Source organism: Homarus americanus, unplaced genomic scaffold (assembly GCF_018991925.1).
Source record: "Homarus americanus isolate GMGI-L3 unplaced genomic scaffold, GMGI_Hamer_2.0 scaffold36188, whole genome shotgun sequence".
NCBI lineage: Eukaryota > Metazoa > Arthropoda > Malacostraca > Decapoda > Nephropidae > Homarus > Homarus americanus.
In genome coordinates, this window is record NW_024718183.1 from 3,410,597 (window position 1) to 3,418,241 (window position 7,645).

Consider the following 7,645-nt stretch of genomic DNA (forward strand, 5'->3'; position numbering starts at 1 on the left):
GGTGGTGGAGGGGGTGGTGGCGGGGGGTGGTGGGGGGAGGGTGGTGGCAGGGAGGGGTGGTGGCGGGGGGGGTGGTGGCGGGAAGGGTGGTGGTGGGGTGGGGAGGTGGTGGCGGGAGGTGGGGCAGGGGGGAGGATGGTGGAGGGGGAGGTGGTGGCGGGGGGAGGGTGGGTGTGAGGGGAAGGTGGTGGTGGTGGTGGGGGGGAGGGTGGTGGCAGGGGGGTGGCGGCAGGAGGAGGATGGTGGAGGGGAAGGGTGGTGGTGGGTGGGGGAGGGTGGTGGTGGGTGGGGGAGGTGTGATGGGGGAGGGATGGTGGAGGGGGGAAGGAGGTGGAGGCGGAGGGGGAGGGTGGTGGTGGGGTGAAGGGGTGATGGTGGGGTGGGGAAGGGTGGTGGTGGGGGGAGGGTGGTTGGGGAGGGTGGTGGCAGGGGAGGTGGTGGCAGGGGAGGGTGGTGTGGGGGGGAGGTGGGGAGTGGGGGAGGTGGTGGAGGGGGGGAGGGTGAGGTGGCAGGGGGAAGGGTGGTGGTGGTGGTGGGGGAGGTGGTGGCGGGGGGGGTGTGGAGGAGGGATGGTGTGGCAGGGGGGAGGGTGTGGTGTGGGGGGAGGGGGTGGTGGGGGGGAGGGGTGGTGGTGGTGGTGGGGGGTGGTGGAGGGGGGTGTGACGGGGAGGGGATGGTGGTGGGGGAAGGGGTGGTGGTGGGTGGGGGGAGAGGTGGGGTGGTGGGGGAGGGTGGTGATGGGGGAGGATGGTGGAGGGGGAAGGGTGGGAGCGGAGGGAGGGTGGTGGTGGGGGAGGGATGGTGGGTGGGGGAAGGAGTGAGTGGTGGGGGAGGAGGTTGTGGTTGGGGAGGTGGTGGTAGGGGGAAGGATGTGGTGGCGGGGGGAGGTGGTGGTGGGTGGGGGAGTGGTGGTGGGGGGAGGGTGGTGGTGGGGGGAGGGTGGTGGGTGGGGGGGAGGGTGGTGGTGGGGAGGGTGGTGGGGGGAGGTGGTGGTGGGGGAGGGTGTGATGGGTGCGGTGGGGGGTGGTGGAGGGAAGGGTGGTGGTGGGGGAGGGTGGTGGTTGGGGGTGGGGTGGTGGTGGGGGAGGGGTGATGGTGGGGGGAGGGGTTTGGGGTGGGGAGGTGGTGGTGGGGGAGGTGGTGGTGGGGAGGTGGTGGTGGGGGAGGGTAGTGGTGGGGGAGGTTGTGGTGGGGGAGGGGGTGGTGGTGGGGGGGAGGGTGGTGGTGGGGGGTGGTGGTGGGGGGAGGGTAGTGGTGGGGGGAGGGTGTGGTGGTGGGGGAGGGGAGTGGTGGGGAGGGTGTGGTGGGGAGGGTGGTGGGGGGAGGAGGGTATGGTGGGGAGGGGGTGGTGGTGGGTGGAGGTGGTGGTGGGTGGAGGTGGTGGCAGGGGGGAAGGATGGTGGCAGGTGGGGGGAAGGATGGTGGTGGTGGGTAGGGGAGGTGGTGGTTGGTAGGGAGGGGTGGTGGTGGGGGAGGGGTGATGGTGGGGGAGGGTGGTGGTGGGGGAGGGGTGGTGGTGGGGGAGGGCTGGTGGGGGGAGGGTGGGGGAGGGTGGTGGTGGAGGAGGATAGTGGTGGGAGGGGGTGGTGGTGGGGGGAGGGTGGTGGCGGGGGGGAAGGGGTGGTGGCGGGGAAGGGTGGTGGAGGGGGAAGGGTGGTGGAGGAGGGTGGTGGAGGGGGGGGGTGGTGGCAGGGAAAGGGTGGTGATGGGTGCAGTGAGGTGGTGGAGGGGGAAGGGGTGGTGGAGGGGGGGAAGGGTGGTGGGGGGGAGGATAGTGGTGGTGGGGAAGGATAGTGGCCAGAGCCTCGGCAGTGGTAGACAATGTAATCTAACTCTCCGGATGTGCGAAGGCATTTGACAAAGTCTCAAACGACGGTCTAAAATATAAGATCCTCCAACTCGGACTTCCACCAACATTGAAAGCTGTTTGCAACTGGCTGCAGAAAATGCCAGACTGGAGTGGGACAACACAGGCTCATGGTGGAGTCCTCCAGGGCGTCCTCTCCACCTATTTATCTAATTGTGACACCTCCCACTAGAATAGGTAACGAAGATTTATGTATGCAGATGACATCACTCAAATATCAACACATCAAGGAAAATCATGAGCGTTACAGGCCCGTCAACACCAGGCGGAATTAGAAAGAGTAAATAATTACGAAAAACAATGGAAAATCCAAACAGTCCCAGAAATTCACAGTGATACCTGATGGAGAAGGAAAACCCATCCATTAGTAACCAATAATGCCCAGATAGAATACAAAGCAGAGCACCTCCTGGGCCTGCATATATCACGACAGGTTACTCTATCATGTCACACCAGGAAGAAAGAAAAAGAAGAGGCTGAAAACTTTAGCTACTCCAAAGCGCTTCAGAGAAAATAAAACTCCGCCTGGTGACATCATTTATCACACCAATATTAACACAGCAATACCTCTTCATACTATGAGCACCACTCAAATATTTAAATTACAGGTGGTCCAAAATGAATCCTAAGATTCGTCACAGGTGAAAGATACCTCCACAGAACCACGTCCGAGATACATAAACCTGAGAATAAAACCATCAACAGCCATACCAATGGCCAGCAGAGTCTGGCAAAAGAGTGAACGATCAGGACAAGAACTCATCAAAGACTCCACCAGATAACGACAACACCATACATGGTTCCCAAAAGGTTACCAAATCTCAAGGTCCATTACCACCCCCGATCTACACAGCCAGGAAATAGACAGGGGTTTTCAAACTATGGGTCCCGACCCTTCAGTGGGTCATGAAATAAATAAATTGGGTCGCAAAATAAATAAGAAAATAAAAATAAATGCACCATAATTTAGGCTTGGTTATTGTAATGTACACTCCACAGTCTAGGAAGCGACTGCAAGGAGAGCATTTCATTCTCTACCTCTCATGTCATCCGTTTTGCGCAGAAAAACTCGTTTGATTTTCTTAAAATAATATTTTTATTTTCATACAATTGGATACATATAATTCAAATATAAATGGATCATGAGAAATTTACATGAATTTTGTCGATGCTAAATAAAGGAAAATTGTGAACAGTGTTTGTCTTTGATTTACTCATTTCATATCATTACACTTAGGTTTAATGGGTCGCAATTCAAATTGTTGTTCTGGCTGTGGGTCGCAGTAAAAAAAGTTTGAAAAACACTGCAATAGACAACCTCCCAAGACCAGCATCCGCCAGTAGGGTCGGCGGAATATATATATATATATATATTTTTTTATTTTATTGGGCACTCCCCTACATCCTTGTGTAAGGTGAAGCGCAGAAGTGTTTACAGTGCCCAACAGGGAAGCATGCTAAGTTCATGCTTGCCTTTATGTCTCATGAGTTAAGGGCGTAGAAGCCTAAAGCGTCAAGGGCATAGAAGCCTGAAGAGTCAGTGGTTTATGTCATCAAGTTATTGGAAGCTCCAACAACTTCCCGAATACGAATTCAACTTCGATTTACTTCAGGTACCTACTTACTGCTAGGTGAACAGGGACTAATGGGGGCTAGGAAGTATGTCCAAACAACTTCCACCGGCCCGGGAATCAAACCCTGACATTCTCGCTTGGAGAAGGCAAGTGGCACCACTTACCACCAGCAGCCCCGGCGGAATATGAAATAAGGCCCCCAACACACCCATATATGGGACAGGTAGGATGTCTAGTGCCTGTACCGACAGACAATAACTAACCCATGACACAACCAACACACTAGCTTATTAGGCAGTCAGCTCCTCTCTACCTCCCAAATTTCTTCAATTCAAACTATAATCTCTTCCCCACCTCTAACCTTATCACCCCTCCTTTCACAAAAAATGGTGAGAGGAGGGTGGTGGTGGTGGTGGGGGAGGAGGAGGTGGTGGTGGTGGGAGGAGTGGTGGGGTGGTGGTAGGAGGAGGTGGTGGTGGGAGGAGGGTGGTGGGAGGAGGGTGGTGGTGTGGTGGTGGTGGGAGGAGGGAGGTGGTGGTGGTGGGAGGAGGGTGGTGGGAGGAGGTGGTGGTGGGAGGGAGGTGGTGGTGGGAGGAGGGGTGGTAGGTGGGAGGAGGGTGGTGGTGGTGGGTGGGAGGAGGAGGGGTGGTGGTGGTGGTGGGAGGAGGGTGGTGGTGGTGGTGGGAGGAGGTGGTGGTGGGAGGAGGGTGGTGGTGGGAGGTGGGAGGAGGGGTGGTGGTGGGAGGGGTGGTGGTGGTGGGAGGGGTGGTGGGAGGAGGGTGGTGGTGGGTGGTGGTGGGAGGAGGTGGTGGGAGGGGGAGGAGGGTGGTGGTGGTGGGAGGTAGGTGGTGGGTGGAGGGTGGTGGTGGGTGGAGGGTGGTGGAGGAGGGTGGTGGGAGGGGAGGGAGGGGTGGGTGTGGGGGAGGGTGGTGGTGGGGAGGAGGGTGGGTGGGAGGTGGGAGGAGGTGGTGGTGGTAGGAGGGTGGTGGTGGTGGTGGGTGGAGGGGTGGTGGTGGTGGGAGGAGGGTGGTGGGAGGTGGGAGGAGATTGGTGGTGGTGGGAGGGTGGTGGTGGTGGGTGGAGGGTGGTGGTGGTGGTGGGAGGGTGGTGGTGGTGGGTGGGAGGTGGTGGTGGAGGGTGGTGGGAGGAGGGTGGTGGGAGGGGGGTGGAGGGTGGTGGTGGTGGAGGGTGGTGGTGGGAGGAGGGTGGTGGGAGGAGGGTGGTGGAGGGGTGGAGGTGGGTGGTGGTGGGAGGGTGGTGGTGGGGAGGGTGGTGGTGGGAGGTGGGAGGAGGGGTGGGTGGTGGTGGGAGGGTGGTGGTGGTGGGATGGAGGGTGGTGGTGGTGGAGGGTGGTGGAGGAGTGAGGGTGGTGGAGGTGGGAGGGGTGGTGGTGGGGAGGGTGGTGGTGGGGAGGAGGGTGGTGGGAGGAGGGAGGTGGTGGTGGGAGGAGGTGGTGGTGGGGAGGGTGGGTGGTGGGAGGTGGGAGGAGGGTGGTGGTGGTGGGAGGGGTGTTGGTGGTGGGTGGGAGGGTGGTGGGAGGGGTGGGTGGAGGGTGGTGGTGGTGGGAGGGTGGTGGGTGGGAGGAGGGTGGTGGAGGGGTGGGAGGGTGGTGGTGGTGGGAGGGGTGGGTGGGTGGGAGGGTGGTGGGAGGAGGTGGGGGAGGGTGGTGGTGGGAGGTGGGAGGAGGGTGGTGGTGGTGGGAGGGGTGTTGGTGGTGGGTGGAGGGTGGGTGGGAGGTGGTGGTGGTGGGTGGAGGTGGTGGAGGGTGGGAGGGGTGGAGGTGGTGGGTGGTGGGTGGGAGGGTGGTGGGAGGAGGGTGGTGGAGGTGGAGGGTGGTGGTGGTGGAGGGTGGTGGTGGGGGGAGGGTGGTGGTGGGAGGTGGGAGGAGGGTGGTGGTGGTGGGAGGGTGGTGGTGGTGGTGGAGGGTGGTGGTGGTGGAGGGTGGTGGTGGGGAGTAGGGTGGTGGAGGGGTGGAGGGTGGTGGTGGTGGAGGGTGGTGGTGGTGGAGGTGTGAGGGGGGTGGAGGGTGGTGGTGGGAGGAGGAGGGTGGTGGTGGAGGTGGTGGTGGAGAGTGGTGGTGGAGGGGGTGTGGTGGGAGGAGGGTGGTGGAGGGGGTGGTGGGGGTGATTTTGGGTACAGTGCAGACATACTCCCTCCTTCTCAACCCATCTGACATAACCTATCCTTCCCACTCCATTTCCCTTAACCCCTGACATCTTGCTGCTCCCTTCATTCTCCTCCTTTACACCTCCATCCTACCTCCCACACTCCCTCCATCCTACCTCCCACACTCCCCTCCATCCTACCTCCCACACTCCTCCATCCTACCTCCCACACTCCCTCCATCCTACCCCCTCCCACACTCCCTCCATCCCTCCCTCCCACACCTCCCATCCTTCCTCCCACTCCCTCCATCCTCCCTCCCACACTCCCTCCATCCTACCCTCACTATCCTCCTCACACCTCACAACACACAGTTCACCAGGTTCATTACGTGTTCGTAACAGCTCATTAGACCTTCTTAATGACTGTTAAGCCTTAACTACCCAGCCAGGCGTGTGTTGAGTGTTGGTTGGTTCCTGTTTACGTAACCTAACTCCACCTAACTTAATATATCCTACACCACCTGACCTGACCTGACCTAACCCAACCTGCACTAATTCGACCTAACTTAACCTGACTTAATCTAAACTAACCTAACCTGCCTTGGAACTAATTTCACCTAACCTAACTCAACCTAACTTATGCCTTTACGTTTTAATCAACAGGTAGATAAAGCAAGATGCAGGTCAGGTCAGGTCAGGTCAGCTAGGTTCTATGACACCAATATTAGAAGCTTAAAGGTCAACAACTTCTTGGCATGGCTGAGTGAACACCTGCGGGGTCACCACACCTGCCGGGTCACCACACCTGCCGGGCTGTCGGGTCACCACACCTGAGAACGGAATCTAGAATGATATTTTATTTCTCCGATCACCTGAAGATAAGTCACCCCAGGTTATTTCACCTAACCTATATTAACCAAAAGTAATTATCTAATTTAACCTACCTTATTTAACCAAGCCAAACCTAATCTAATATAACAAAACAAACCAAACCAAACCAAACCAAACCTTAACCTAACCTAACCTAACCTAACCTAACCTAACCTACCCCACTCCGTCAAGTAGCATTAGGGTATTTAATCAACAGGTAAAATCAATTAACAAAAACCTCCAGGTGATCCTTCAAGAAACATGGATACAGTTGATGGTCAAGTCTCAGTGTTGCCTTGACGCCATCTTGACTGGGGTAACTTAGTTCACTAGTCTCAAGTTACGGGAGAAATGCGTCGTAGGGATTTTTTTAAGACCCTGTGTGTGGTGTCAGGTTAAATCAGGTTAATGAACTGGAAGACTGTGGCAACGACGGGTTTATAATCGATAATGAGGGAGTTAAGTAAGAGTTGGGTGTGTGTGTGTGTGTGTGTGTGTGAGTAAAGACAAACACTTGGTCCGTGGAGGTGTTATCGTTCAGGACATATTAGGGGTAGACGACTGAGGCTGCAGATTGACTTATGGACTCAAGTAGTTTCCCAGCCACCACAAGTATTATCTGACAGTAACAGTGACACTCGCCGCCTCCTCCTCCTCCCTCTGATAACTAACTGTGCCCTCCCCACCGCTGGTAACAGTTGTCCTTCATACTGGATACTCGCTAAAGGTGGAATAAACCTGCCTGGCTGGGATGGGTGGGTGGGCGGGCGGGTGGGTGGGTGGGTTGTTGGTCATGTTTATATATACCGCGAGGAGGAGGGAGTCGCCATTGAGGACAGGCGGCAGGCACTACCCCAGGGACATTTATACGTGTACCCCAAGTTTTCGGTCGAGGTGGAAATGCTTCGTCTCTCTTAGGGGTAAATCTCTTCATTATTTTTCATCTAAGGTTCATATTACTCTATACATAAGTTAGGTGTGTGAGGTACAGGTGTAGTGTGTAGGTGACCTTGTTCCTGAGATGATGATGTCAGTACGGAGGTCACGTTCGAGGTCATTTGTTTGCGCGCGAGCCTGGCATTCCTCGGCTGCTTTGTACATGTGGTGGATGTCACACGCGCGACTTTTACTGCCGTCGAAATCCTTATGTTTGGTCCCGTGAAGTGTGACTCTCGCGGTACACAACTTAATACACAGCACTAAGCGTCACTTAACTCTCAACATCTATG